The sequence below is a fragment of the Anas acuta genome, chromosome 7 (assembly GCF_963932015.1).
Source record: "Anas acuta chromosome 7, bAnaAcu1.1, whole genome shotgun sequence".
In the NCBI taxonomy this organism is placed as follows: domain Eukaryota; kingdom Metazoa; phylum Chordata; class Aves; order Anseriformes; family Anatidae; genus Anas; species Anas acuta.
In genome coordinates, this window is record NC_088985.1 from 30,870,464 (window position 1) to 30,886,326 (window position 15,863).

Here is a 15,863-nt window from a genome sequence, read left to right on the forward strand (position 1 = left end):
AAGATGGAGTGGAACTGAAAGATCGAGAAAGCTTGTTTTCTTTTTATCAATCCTTGAGTAATGTGAAGTGCAAGAAATTTCCTCACCCAAGTTTTGTAGGACATGGAAAACAGAAATAATCACTCTATTTCACTGTGAATTTCATTGTGAATCAATGCTTACTAACAACTGAAAATCAATCTTTAGAGAATGCCTGAGACAGTAAAACACAAAGCAAGATTTAAATCAGTTACGCAAATGGAGACAACTTTTAAGCCATGATTTAAATCAAGAATAATTAATTAAATTAATCCATTCTAGTCTAATGTAATAACATAGTAATTCATACATATATTCCAAGTAATTCATAAGAGGCTGCACAAAAATTTGACCTGAAGGAAAGCTGAAGTGATTTTATTCCTATTGAACAGACGGACAAACTGAGACAGAGATACCAGTTGGTAAGTCAGTGGCGTGTCTGGAGGTCTGTCGATGACACAGCAATGCCTTCCTTAAGGAACAAGGCTGATGGTCATCAGCTGAGCACCCTGGAGATTGTGTCTTTTGTCTGCACATTTGGACACTGCTGCTGAGCACACAACTGAGGATACAACACCTGAACAAAGGCTACAGGAATGGGCCAACTTCAGCATCGTATCGTCACCACCTTTCAGGTGAACTATTTGAGCATAGATATACAGTAATTCCAGCAAAAAGCTATAGCAACTTCACAGTCTGTCACCCACAAGGCATTTGACATGACCCCTACAGAAGAGACATTATAATGGATTATGTGTCTTTTATATGAAATCACCCTGCAGCAGTAATTGAAAGCGAGATCCACAGAAGATGGTTCAGAATCATCCCATGACCTCTTATAGAAGCTCAGCAGAGGGGAAAGTGACATCCAGTAAAGGAGTGAGAAGAATAACTGAGCCCAGCAGCTCCCCAGGGGACACCAGAGGGGTCTCTAGCTACCCTTCTGACTGCTGTCACACCTTAGTTGGGGGAAAGAAAGAAAGAAAAAAAAAAACTTTCTGGAAAGGAGCACAATGAGTGTGATTATAATCTACTTTACAAATCCAGCAGTGTTTTCAAACTTCTGATCAGCTCAGGCAATGCTGGAAGCCAGTATTTTAAGAGCATTCCAGTAAACAAAACATTCTCAAAAATAAGGACATTTCCCCCCCAAAAAAATCCAACCCCAGGATTTTCCATGATGATAAAAAAGATTTAAATATAAACGTCATTACACTGGTCAGAAAGCCCATTTCCACCACAAATGCAAGATAAGTGATAAAACTTAAGGAAGTGCACTGCTCTTTGATTCATTATTTCATAGTCAAAACCCCAAATTTTATTGTTATAAACATTTAATTCAAAGATTTTTCTAGTTATGGAGACTCTATTGGGCAATAAAACAAGAAGAAAAACAGATCCAAACTAAAAGTGCAGTGAAGTGATTATGGTGGTTATGAATCAGCCCTCCATTACCGAGCCACTTTAGCAGCGTGTAATAGATTCTGATTAAGCTCTTTAAGTTGAATTACAATGTACTATCAGAAGACTACTCAATTAATATTTTTCAAGGCCCACAAGCTAATTTGACCAGCATTCACTAATTTTTACCAAGGTCTGATCAGACCTTACCATAGCCTATTTAGCAGGAAGCAATGAGCCAGCACCAGCTTTACCAGGCCTGCTAATAAAAATTTGAAGCTGTCTTCAAGGCTCTGAGTTCTGCCACTGTGTGTAAGCTTCTCCCCACGTCACAAGTCAGAAATACAGGATTCTGCATGGAGAAGTTGTACGGGCATCATTGCATGGTTGTAACAGAGGCAATGCCCGTTAAAGTTTACATGTGATCTGGATCTGGACTGGAGCTTGCTAGATCAGTAGCACTGCACTACTATTAAGCTATTAGATACCACTGTAACCCTCTAGAAATTGAGACAAGAACAATTCGAGCAAGTTTTCAAATCCATTATACAGTGCTTCTAGCAGTAGAAAGTGATAATCACAGCATACCATTGCTCCTTTACTACACCATAGATTTTGCAGCACTGCAATCATTCACGTCCCCATCAGAAGAGATACAAACACGCGTGGTATCGCCTTCTGTTATTCATAAAATATAACCAGGACTGTACACATTTACTAGAGATGGCAGCTCTGACAAAATGGCACCCCAGCATGAATGTCTCCCTCAGAGACAGTGAGCAGCTGTCTCTCTCCTCCCTCTCATAGGTCTCTCACATTAACTTCTGGGGAGAAAGGTTTCTTTTACAAGACTTTTATCTGAGAAGAAATCTTACTGTAACATTACAGTTTAATTCTAGCTAATCAGCCTCATCCTACTAAGCACTATGAATTCTTAGTGTAGGCATCTAATTAATAAAAATAAGCACACTTCCTCCTGAATGCTTCAAACAGCTACTTTTGTTACTGAGAACCATGTAGCCAGACTGTCCAAGTTTAGCACTCAAAGAGTTTTTTCCAAGTTCCCAGATGTATTTTTGCAGTCTGCAGTGAGGCCACCTGGCACCCAAATCCAAACTTGATTAAAATGTCTGCATGCTGAATGCAATGTGGACACAGCCCATCTAAGCCCAGGGGTCTCTCAGATTAATACAGAAAGCTCTGCATGGTCACATGCCAATCCAGATGAGCCTGATCATAAAATCCCCTTAAGTCTTGTAATAAAAAGGATTCCTCAAGCTGGTTTGCCTATACAGATTACCCTTAAAAGCTGTAATTTCTGAAAACACACTGAGTTTACTTTTCCAGTCTACTCAACTGTCATCCATTTATGAGAATGCTGTAATCATCCTTTATGACTTCTATTAAATAGAGACTTTTGAGCCAGGTTCTTCAATAGCATGGTTTAACTTCACCGTTAGCTGGTTTTAATCTTGTCTCAGGAAAAAATGAAACAAAACAAAAAAAATAACTTCTAATACTTACCTGTAATTGATAAAATATGTTTCAGCATCTCCTTTGTTTTACAGTGTTTTCTTTCCTGAGCTTTTGTTTCACATGGAGCAATAAGTAGCAGGTGTATTTTCTTACAGCCCATAAATATTTACAGACTGTGAATAACGAATAGCACTGCTTTAAAAAAGTAGTAAAAAAAAAAAAAAAAAATCCTTTCTCATATTTATACATACAGCAGATGGAAATTCCCCCTCCAGAGTCCACATGTGGGAGTGAGTGTCTTGGCCCAGTGTCTTGAAACCAAGAGACAAAGGGGCTATGTCCATATTTTCTCAGTCATCCAATTATTTGTTTATTTCTATATATTTATGCACGTATATGAGTCCATGACATCATGCACCTTTAATACATTTCCTATACATTCAGGCAGCTGGTCTTTGAATCAAGTTTTGAAATCCCACCAGCATGGAGAAAGTAGGAATTTGGAGCAGGTGAGAAAATTGCACAGGGAATTCCTCAAGTCCTACGCAGTTATTTCATTATTTTAGAGTTCCATTATAAAGAAATTGAAAGTTTACGTATTAAAAACAAAACTTTTAGCATTACTTTAGCACAAGCTAAGATTTTACAGTCCCCAGATATTTACAACTAAACACAAGCTGAAAAATACCATTTCCTAGGTGAACTACACTTAGTGCAGCACTGTATGACGCTAGCTGTTTCTCGTGGAGGGCTTTCTAAATTTGCAGGAGGAAGCTGAGTAGCACACAAGAGAACAGGCAAACAATGTTTCCTCTGGAGAAATTGTGCAATACATTTTCTGAATGTGCTACCATCAAGTAACGTGAACAGTTGCTCTGAGTACTAGCTCTGAGCTTCCAAATAACCTTCGGAGTTGTCCCAGTACAGTTTGGTGCACTGCAATAACAAAATGTGGCCTTTATATGGGTATAAATAACCTAGTTCACAGAGGAGTAGATTCGGTAAGACAGACTGAAAAACTAGTCTCAGGAAATGCTTTTAAGGGTTATTGTTTGTAAATCTGAATGGATGTACATCCCCCAAACCAGTTCTGGATTGCTCTCTCTCCAGCATGTAGGGTCCTCTAGTTTTTACTTTTTTTTTTTTTTTTTCCCCTCACAAGAGCAAAGGTTTTATCTCCATTTACCCAAGTTATCTAACTGTCACTCGGGTTTTGATCTTGTCTAGACTTTGGGTAAGCAGATCGTTGCACCACCATCCTTTTTAGTGGGAGAGGACAGCTGAGAGTCACCCACATAATGTAAATGAGGCTAAATCTTACTCTTCTCCCACTGTTTTTATACAGATGAGTAAGTACCCCACCAGTGAATGGTAACAGCCCAGCCGAGCATTAAAAATGGATGAACAACTGTTCAGAACTATCTACTTACATCTGTCTTTGAACCAAAAAGGAAACTCACCTGCTCAAATTGGAGTCCATGGGGAGGTCACTAAAACCTGTTTCGCTGTCACAGAGCTGCTAGAAAGTTTAATGGAGCTTAGATTTAAAGATGTCCACTTTTCTGTATGTGACAACTTTTAAAAGGAACAGGATCAGCTTCCAAAAGTGAATTAAAAAGAGTTTCATGCAATATGCCTGACCCCACATTACCCTACTAGGTTTGGGGACGTTACACGTCTATACATACAGAAATACTGCCCCTTCTTTGTTGCTCAGCTGAAAGGCAGCAAGAGAAGCAGTGAGGAAGGCTATCCAACAAAGTGAATCTGCACATGAAATGCTTGCCTTGGAGAACAGAGGAACTGTGTCCTCATGAACAGTTATCTGTAACAGGGTGGACTAGCAAAGACACCCTTGATCTGCAAAGAAAAGGATACTGAAACATTATCACACAAGATTGTCCATCTTGTTTGCAGCCCGTGCTTACAGTGGTTTAATGATTTCCAGCAGTTTAGTTCACTGTGCCCTTCGTGGTGCCCAGTCCCTCTAATAGATAAATAGCTATGAGCTCAGAGGAACCCGTCTGCTAAAAATCACCAGTAAATGGATTGTCACTGACCTTCTAAGCAGGTGTACGTGCAAATGCTCCTTTAAAATTAGGAAAAAAGACCCATATTTTTAAGTTCTAAAATACATAGTTTTAACTGCATGACAACTAAGTATATTAATTGAGTATATAATATACAGAGTATATTAATTGAGCCTACATAGAGTAGGCTGCTTTGCAGATGTGTTACCTCAAAGGCAACCCTTCTTACATGCCTCCTGTACAAAAACACGTTTGTAATTATAAGTATAAAAATTCCACACTTAAATTTATGGTATTTAAAAAATTGTATATAGACATCTTGAAGTGTCCAACTGTGTTTGTACTCTGGGACAGATGAAATGTGATATGTGATTTTTTTTTTCCAAAGAAGAAAATAGCAAGAGAGAGAAAAAGTGTTATTCATATACAGACAGTGACAGTTTCTAATTATTGATGCATCACTAAACAAGGTTTTGCTAACAGCTAAATGAGCTATTGCACTTACAAAATGAGGGCACGTGGCATATCTGATTAGTTTTACTTATATGTCTATGATATTATGTAATTCTAGAAGGTTGATATCTCTTTATCTTTTGGAAAAATGTTCCACTTAAAGGAACAGCTTTATTAAATGCCATATTGTTTTCTACCCAATTATCTTTTGTTTTCAGCATGCAAATGAAAAAATGCTGAGTGTTCATTTTAAGTCCTATAGATCATCTTCATAATTAATTGTGGAGCAAACTTCTGCTTACATTTGTCACATACAGAACACAAAAGAAATTAAATATTCCTGGCAAATTAAGGTACAGTATTCCAAGAAATCTGCTTTTTGCAAACTAATGAAACAATTTTTAACAATTTTTATTACAAGCATCTGTGAGCTCCCACCAGGCAGCAGCAACAGACTTGCTTCTGCTTATATTGCTCAGTTCCAAGCTAATGTCCCTTAAAGCTGTTAGGCTGAAAGCCAACAGAAGATATATCCACAAAGAGACCTGACCCTTCTCCCTGCAACTAATAACATCTCCTGGAAGTTTTAAGTTAATAGTCTATCTGAGAGTCTTATTAGCAAAACTTTGCCTTTCTTCCCCAACCGTATTTGGTGAATTATACTCTTCAGGCGGTAGCAATCATCCACGAACCAAACACGCTTTGATGTGAAAGAAACAGACCGAAAGGCAAATTCTCTAACGACAAAACGTTTGAAAAGTCTCATAAATAAAGAAGTCTAAATCTAGAAGTCTTGTTTCCTTTTTGCATTTACTAAAAACTGCTTGACTTTTCTGCTTCTCAGAAGGTCATCTTCAGAGAATTTGGGTGCCTGTGAATCCTGTTCTCAACTTCTGTGTGCTCCCACTTAAGCTACGTGAAGGAATCCTTCTGTGAGTTATTAGATAGCATCAAGTCTCAGCCACTGGAATATCACAGGTGTGTGTGGGTTGTGTGTTTTTTAAGCTTTGGTGGTGGTGTTTTTATTTTCATTAACTGTATTGCTTTAAGGATTCAGGTAACAGAGGCTGGAGAGTATTGACTCTTACTGAATACCCTTGTTCCTGAGACAATTTGATATTTCCACTACCACAACCACAAAAAATACTGGACCAATTGCCCTGAGTAGCTTTACTAAGTAAACACACTCAGTGGAGATATTTGATTTTACAGAGGATAAATTATGTGTAGCTAAGTCTCTGAGTGCTGGAAGCTGAAGGAGATATAAAACCAAAGAAACCACAAGGGTCAAGATGTCTAAAGCAGAATGCCTAAAATTAGGTTTCCTCATCCATATTTATATACTTAAGCAAATAGTAGCTGGTTCTTCTGGAACATCTTTGACCTATACTTTAAATGAATAGAATTATAAATTGTGGGTTTTCCTGCTGGTTAATAGCCAAATTGTGGAAAAATACTGGCTAACCAGTAACCATTTAATGCATGACTGAAAGTGCCTCTCATAGAGAGAGAATGTGGGGAAAAAAAAAAAAAAAAGAGAGAAAAAAAAGGAAAGAAAAATGAAAAAGAGTAAGAATTCAGTAGCTGAAGGAGCCAAAAACACAGGCTGCCTGAGCCAATGTGATATGACACAATAATTTCAAGGAGTGGATCAATTTCTAACGTAAAGCATTATTTGTAGGTAATATCTTCTCCCTGAACACTGTCTCAGAGAGGATCTGCAAGAATCAAAAGACACAAGCTCCTTGTAACAAAGGGAGTGATAAAACTACAAACCAGCACAGTCTTCCCTTAAGCCTTTACTTGTGAGGTGCTGCAGTTCAGACTACCTTACACAGGACAGAGCAAGAAGAGTTTGGAAACTATGAGTTTTTGAGTTGTGGAATAACTCCAAACTGCATTTTCATTATGTGAAAATTCATGTGAAGAACTGTCAACAAATCCATCAGCATAGATTTGATATGTATGGGTGTTATGCAAATATCTGTACATCTCTGAGCTACTGCACAGTGTCTACCGATGAAGAAATGCAGACTACATGGGGAGATTTTATGAAGTTAATCCAACAGTTATCTTCCATCTAGTTACACAGAACAATTGTATGTCACAGTAGAGATTAGCTAAAACATAGACCTTCTGTTGCAAATTTTGTTTGCTGGCTTTTTACGAGTGCAAGTCTTAAGAACTAGGGCGTAGAGATCTGAGGCTTTATGACTACCAAACCTGACCACCATCTTATTCATGATTTGATCCTGAATATAATCTAGATTTATGCTTAATCGTTTATCTTTCATTTAAAAAAAAAGAAAAAAAAAAAAAAAAAAAAAAAAAACCTTTTAGCCTGCACTAAAGGAATGGATATATATAAAACAGTAAGTGGGAAAGATTTTACAGAACGCAGAGACATTACTACCTGAGTCCCTGCTCTAGGGGGTATACAAGTGTTTTAAATCAAACCAAACTAATAAAGAGCAAACAGCTTGAATGTAATGAAGCAGAAATTATTCTTGTTAAGATCAAATTCTGATGCTAAATATTCTGAAAGGCACAAGTGGCAATCAGGCACCTGAGTTCCTGAGAGTTTTCAATTTTATCCTTCCATAATAAAACTACGATCACCCTATGAAAAAGGTGATACATTGCTAGTACATTTTTGCTCATAAGCGTTTAAGAACACAGGTGAAAATGATCTGAAAAAACAATGGAAAGATGGAGGGAAAGTTAAGTTTATTCTCTTCCCATACAGTAAAAGGGCAAGTGCCTTGTGCAGAACGGTTTGGCATAAACGAAATAATTTCTGGATAGCTGCCAGTGCTAAGGTTAAAATGCAACATTACAAGACTTCCATGATGACAGCCTACTGGGAGACATTTATTGAAAATTGCTTTGCCTATCATTTAGTCAGCAAAAAAAAAAAAAAAAAAAAAAGGCTTGCAGTACTAGGTATGTTAGAACTATGTTGAGTCTGTGTCTATAAATGATTCAAATTGTAAGCTTATAAAGCCCCCATACAGGTGCAATCAACGTAAAAGCCTAGCATTTGTATTCTATTCTTTTATACAGCAAAGTCCTATATATTTTCACCATATGCTGCTCCAGTAAGTGTGTGTAATTATAAAGAAAGTATGATCTAAGATTTAGATTCAAGTTTCAAAAATTAAATTAAAATGATTTTTTTGACAACAGGCAATAAAGTTTTCACCGGTTACACTGTGAGCGACTAGAAGCCTTATATCTTGCAACATCAAATAAAACAACATGTTTTAACTATACTCTTTTGCTCTGCAGGAAATGACAACTTAGGCGGTGCAAGTACTAAATTGTAGTATTTTAACTGCACTATATATGTCTGCCTTTGAAAGTCCACTAAATACATGAAAGTATTCTACAATAGGTTGAAAGAAACAGGAATAAAGAACTAAACTTCACATTTTCAAAGAGGTCCATACAGACTGTCATTTGACTCTCATTTAAATTAATGGGATTCAATCAGCTACTTCCCAGAATATTGGTTCAAAAATGCAGGGCTAAATGGGCAGAAGGGTTTTTTAATATGGTTAACAAATTAATATTCATATTCTACATAGTTTTTTTCTCTACATTACCTGTTACTAACACAAAGAAATTAGAATTCCGATCTGTGTTTTGGAATTGTTAAGTGATTCAAGAAAACGTCAGCATTTGTGGTTTTTCCTTTTAAGGATTAGCGAGTATCTTCAGGTGAAACTGGATTTTAAGTGATTCTACCCTGCAATCAATGGGCAAGAGTTTTTGCATACGTCCCTTCAAAGCATGTACATTTTACAGCTTTTTTTTTTTCTTTTTTTTTTATCTTTCTGGATCAATCCTAAAGTAAAAGCATGTATTTTTAAAACATTTTAATAACACGTTTGTTTACTTTTCCACAACACATACAACACCTTCACATTTGAGTCTCATCAACTACTGGAGACTGAAAGCATGTGGGTTTGCTTTTTTTTTTTTTTTTTAAATAAACTACTTGCATTTTTCCCCAGAAGTTATTACTTTTCAGGGAGGAAAAAAAAAAAGCCAGTCCAACTATGAATGTCTAAATCCACAGAGAAGCCATAGCTCTGCCATTAGCTCCCCTATTTTAAAGGATTGCTCAGAGACTTTCTCTCAGGGACTCGTCTACAGTAAACAGTAAAAAAGTAAGAAGCGTCATTTGGTATAAATAAAGGATTACTTTACGTTAGCTTGATTTATCCTTGTCACAACTGGATAAGGGTCCAGTGCCACTCATATAAAGTCAACAGAAAAGTTATTTACTCTACTACTTTAAACATAAATTAGTCTCTAATCCTTAAAGGAAATTATACTTGTATATATCATAAACATACACAAAGAGAGATGACAAAAATGACTGTCAGGTGCTGACTTGGGTTCAGATCACAGAATCACAGACTGGCAGTGTTCCAGTTTGTGCCCATTGCCCCTGGTCCTGGCACTGGGCACTACTGAAGTAGTAGGCTCGGTCTTTTTGGCACCCTCCCTTACATTGGTAAGATCTCCCCTGAAACTCCTCTTGGTAGCCCTCCATTGGACTCTTCCCAACATGTCCAGGTCTCTCTTATATTGCGTGGCCCAGGACTGGACGCAGTACTGGTTTTTGTTTGCTTATTTTTGAGTGTGTAGTTTGTTGCTTTTGTTCTGATAAAAGCTTTATTGTGGTTTCAGATTGGTGGGCACCATTAAGGGAATCTCCTCTGACCAAACATGTAACTCTAGTTTAGCCCTGACCCTGCAATTTTTCCTCCCCCCATGACTTCTCACAGGATTAAAGAGACCTTAATCTTAGCCTAAGGTTCTTCAAAAACACTTCTTCATGCCTTCTGATTAATCCAGATCTGCTCACAAGGGAGTTTCTGCCTGTGCAGTACCACATTCTATAACTTCCATGTACGAAACGGGAGCAGCTGATATTGGTTTTGCACCACTGGTCAGAGATTAAAATCTTGAGTTTTCAGACTTACAAAAAATAAAGGACAGCACTTGGAAGCTTGGTAGAAGTATTGCAGTTTGAAAACAATGCATTTTCCCAGGTTGCTTCGTATTTATGCTGTTACTAGGACCTCACACATAACAAACTATTTGCAAGCATAAATATGAAAATACATATTCTTATTTCTATCAAGTGTTTCCACCCCTAGTTAGTTTGTAACCAAATTCCCAATCAGTATACCAGAACTAGTCATTTATTCAGTGGCATTTTGTTTGCTTTTACGCAAAGTGATGTTGGTCCTGAATTTGACCTCTCCTATCATTCCACTGTCGCCCTGTTTTAGTTCCATGAAAAAGCCATGAAAAGAAGAAAAAAAAAATCAAATCTGTGTCACTATCTGCAAACCAACTTGAGATGGATAGAGAGATGGAAGCAGAAATGCTACATGATACTGACAAATTAAATCAAAGGGAAAAAAACAACCCATAAATTTTACATAGAAAAGTCTAAAATTAGGTTTATACAAAGAAACCCCGACTTGACAAGAAGTTAGACAAATCCAGCTATAGTGGGTGACATGTAGCCATGACATTGCAGGTGAAAAGCTTATTTAAAGAGAAGTGGAGAAATCTCCCTTTTTCAATTGAGCATCAAACAAATTCAAGTGAGAATATCCTCTTGGGCCTTCAAAAGAATTGTTTCTATCACTCTGTGTGGCTGTTAACTACTTTGCATGGATAGCATCACCTCCTTCCACACAGAGGCGTGCTTTCTCATAAGGTATCTTGCTGCCGGGTAACTGATTCAGATAATTCAAATAATAAAAAAAAAATAAAAAATCTTTTTTAAAAAAGTTATATACTTACAACTTCTGAGTTAGTTTGGGTAGGTATTTTTTTAGTTTAAAATGTAGACTGAGAATGAAAGTATATGAAGAAAAGGTCAGTAATGGGCAAAAGAAGGATTGTGAGGTCAGGGAGGTACAAACAGACAGGACAACAACGACTATCTTTCAGCCCCTGGTCCCAGATTGGAGAATTAGCAAATGTAACATCAGGACATTGTTATTATGGGCAATGTATATATATATATATATATATCTATATATAGATATATATATAAACAAACTGCTGGGTGAGAGAACCCAATGACACTCCCCTGAGGAAGGAAACTCAGTGCAGAGACTGGATAGGCTTCCCTCACCATATGTAATGTCACAGGAGGTGGAACAGCTGTGGAGTTATGACATATCTATGCCTGCTATGTAGATGTTGTGCTGGGGCACTGGCCAGTAATTTGTATGCTTGGAGGCTCCCTAACTGCTACTGCCATCCTTCTCAACATCCAGAACACACCCCTGTGAAAACAGCTACCAGGGAAGTTAACAGCTCTCTGCTGCTTCCACCTATCCCATACATCTAATCACTGCAGCTGGGATGTTTCTCATGCTTTCAACACTTGCACTCTAAGGGAAACAGAGATTGGATTTGGTCCAAAGGATGTTATATCTATATGCTTTTAGAAGGATAAAACAGATAACAATTTCACTCTGACCTCTAACGTTATAAAAGCTGTCACTGAAAGATATTAAAAACAGCTACATGTGTGGCAACTGGAAACGAACTCAAAATCCTCTGACTACTGCACAGACAGTGCTCATCATGTCCTTGCCTGATTTTATGCTGGCTGCTGGGCTGCTGTAACGTACAGAGCCCCTCCAGATGAACACAGGCTTTGCTTATAAAACACACATACACACATGTACAGAAACAAGCAGCCTTGTGATTTAGATTATTATATACCTATGATTACCCTTCAGAAAATAAATCTCTGCATTTATTCCACACTGGTCCAAAGCAGGAGACAAGGCAACACGAAATGGTGTCAAAATGCAACCATGCTTTCTCAGGGAATGCAAAATGGCATTTCTAACAAATGGAACTCTAAAACTTACGGTCCACTTGCTGCAACATTTAAAAAGCAGTCACAGGGAGTTGGCGAAGGATATGGTTCATGAAAAGATCTCTGTGACAGCGTGGATGGCAGAATTTCTAAGCTGGTAAGACACTGGGCTGTTATTTATTTTCAACAGTAAAACACATACTAACACACAATTAAAAATAAATACTGCACAGGCACCATACCAGTTAACATAAAAATGGAAAGGAAGGCATTGGAAGGGTAAAAACAGACAACAGAGAAAAGGGAATTCACTTTTGTTATACAAGGAAAATAAACACCAATAAAATAAAGCATATTGAGTAGAAAAGCTCCTGCTGATCCATCAGGCCTTGTCTCAGTAAGGGCTCCTGCCCCTCGCATGGGGCACTCAGCACGTGCAAACCTCTCCAGCATGCCAAGCCCTGCAAGGCCAGACAAATGCAAGAACGGTGGCCCTGATGGAAGAGATCAGAGATCTGCCAGGGTGCAGGAAGAGAACCCAAGAAATCACAGATTTTCTCAGTGCAGGCTAAGAGCTGTAGCTACAGCTGTAAGCAGAATTTCAATGAAACAACAGCAAATATTATCCAACGTCCTGCTCCTCTGGCAGCGCAAAGCCTGAAACAGCCACACGCACCCTTTATAGGACAAGGCAGCAGAAGCTGCTCGGGGGACAGATTTGGACCACCAAGGGTTTCTTTGCAGGGCACTCAGGCTCAAGTACAGCAGAGAGCTCTGGACCAGAGGGTACCAGGTGGCACCAGGCTGCCTGATAGCGAGCCGCAGCACAGATGCCAAGTGTCTCTGCGTGCGTCCTGCCTAGTGGCGGCCGGAGAGGCATTTCCAGCAGCCTCACAAACAGCTTGTTCCAGACTGGCCAGAGGGCGAACGCTGTGCTGGTTACAGCAGCTGGGAAGGAGTGTGTGTAGAGGGGAAATAAAAATGGGGAAACATGGAAGGTCTCACCAGCCAAAAGAGATAAGCACACGCGCGCGACACACAAATAATCACTGCAGCTTCATGGCCCCTTGGAAAGCAGCGCGAGCTGTGGTTTCTAGATCTTTCTGTCATATTTGCAATACCCGGTAACAGGAGTAATGAAAAAGATTAATTTTAGAGGATTTCTTAAGTTTGCAATATTAACTGGGGTGAGGAGAACTAAAAAGCCCCCACAAAGGACTACTGTAGGACTTATGCAAATATTTCCATCTGGGTTTAGAATAAAAATCAAAGCCCTGAACCAACCAGCAGACACTGTTTCACGCACTGCTAATGAAGAGAGAATTCAATTCTCCTGTTTGCTGAAATGAATACTGCGCTTGTATCTTGATGTTTTACAAGAATACAGTATGTGTGTCAAAACAAAAGTTTCCCATACGATCAGAGGAATGCTGGCAACTCCCCATAATGATTAAAGGCTAGATCATGGCTTTAGCCTGTGACCTGAGTAAAGGACACGGAGTAGCTGTGCTCCGACCTCATATTCAAAATCCAAACCACAGCCAACATCAGGTCCAGGCGCCGGTCTGCCTTTGGCACGGCCCCTTCCCTGATGAATGGACAACACACGCCTACAGAGGGGGCTGCATTTTACACGAGCACAGGTCATCCTATATCCCAACACACGTGCTCCAGCACCTGAACCTGCCAGCTGCTCTCCTCAGAGAGAGGTCGGGGCAGAGGCTGAGCTGAATGGAGCCCATACAGCACTTTGGAAGGGTGACAAAGAGACCCGATCCTGTCACTGGGCAGCAACCGATGAGCACAAGCATGTTGCTCATACGGCAGTCTGGAAACAGACAGCAAGGGCAGGAATCGAAAGGGAGGAGGGGGAAATCTGTTGTTTCACACTGGTGATAGAAAAACTGAAAAAAATGGTAGGATGATAGATGACTCATAAAAGCGTTAGACTGCTGCCAAAAGCAGTAGATTTGGCAGCCATGCAAGATACGCTGCCTCGGGAGAGTCACGCTTCAGTCCCTTCCTCCAGCGGGGAACAAGATGCACGAGCTCTCAACCAGGGCAGCTTCCTTCCTCCCCTCCGCGGCTCCCTTGTACTGCCCCGAGTTCTCTCTCCACGGTGCAATGGCGATGCCAACAGCGTGTCGATTCCTCCTTGGTCCCAACGCTGATATAACACTTCAAGTAACAACTTGACAGTAAATTAATAAACGTGTTCCTACCCTGCTAAGTTTGAAATGGTTTATAAATTCAATTTTTTTTTTCCCCTTGCCATATTAATAAAACCCTGCTTCCCTTCCTACCTCCTTCACTAAAATCTTTTGTCTTAAATTTTTCATTTGTAGCATGCGGACTTGGGATTATTATTTTTTTTTTCCCAAAAACTGTTCAATATAAATCAGACAGACATTTGGGAAATAAAGGAGATCTGAAAAACGAGACAAGCTGAATTTTTGGAGATGTGCCAAATAAAACTTGAGACAAAATTAAGGCAATAAATACATAACGATTACTCAGGGGAAACTTTTTAGAATGTTTTATCAAAGGTTACCTGCCCCCAATCCTTTCTACTATAAACCACTATACTGCCAAACCACAATACTGTTCCAGCATTTATCTGTCCATAGCTTAAATACAAGGCTACTAACTGCCTTAGTCACCACAGGCAGGCAACCTAACCAAAAAAAAAACATTCCTTTGCCTAAGATGCACAAGTGTCAACTGCAAGAATCACTAACAACATTATTAATCCTTCCTTAACCTACAAAACACATGTAACTGAAGCAGTGCTGTTTCACATCTGCTATTAGATCAGGAGATTCCCTGGAATCTCAGGATCCATATCTGCTGAGTCTTTCTCATTGGCTGAAAAATATATCTGCTCTATCTGCATATCAACATATTTTTTACTATATTTTTGTAACATGCATTGTTTGGGCTACAAAGGTGTGCAAAAAATAAAAATAAAAATCCAACAAAAGCGCATTTCCTGCTGGTACTTCAGAATACAACTTTTTTTTTTTTTTTTAAGCAAGAGTTTCTTGAAGTAGTGTAAGCAAAGGGTATCCTCATGATACTCTGAAGACAGGTTTTAAGGTAAATATAGACACCCTAGTGGGTTGGCTCTTTTGAACCCTTCTGTACAGGTCTGGAGGAAAGAGGAACAGACAAGCAGAGGGTCAGGGATAAGAGAAGTTTCATGTAGCACTCAGATTCTGGGAAGGCACAATCCCATACGGACTCCCTTGTCAGCCTGATGGCAATTGCACAAAAGGTCATTAACAAAAACCTGTTTGCACATATGTTTAGGTGGCCTTCTGTAGCCTTCTGACAATGTTGTCTAACAGAACCTTTCTTACTGGCACCGGGAGCTCCCCTCTGTACTTGGGCTCCTTCTCACACCACCGTTAAAGCAAAAAAACAGGCACAGGCCCAGAGAGGGCTCCAACTTCAGTGGCCGGAGCTACCTGAGGCTTAGGTACAGCCTTGTCTCTCAGCTAAGAGTGAGACAGACACTGTAGTTGAAAGTGGTGTATGCTCAGCACTTTCATGCAAAAGGAGCACTGCTATTGCTGTTCTGCAGCCTACAGTCATCTTTTACATGTTAAAGTTTTGTTGCT

At 39.2% G+C, this 15,863-nt stretch overlaps 1 protein-coding gene across 6 annotated transcripts in view; it reads right to left on the reverse strand.

Moving 5' to 3' along the window:
• GFRA1 (GDNF family receptor alpha 1) overlaps positions 1–15,863 on the reverse strand; it is a 260,122-nt gene that overhangs the window by 98,024 nt on the left and 146,235 nt on the right. The window lies entirely within an intron of this gene.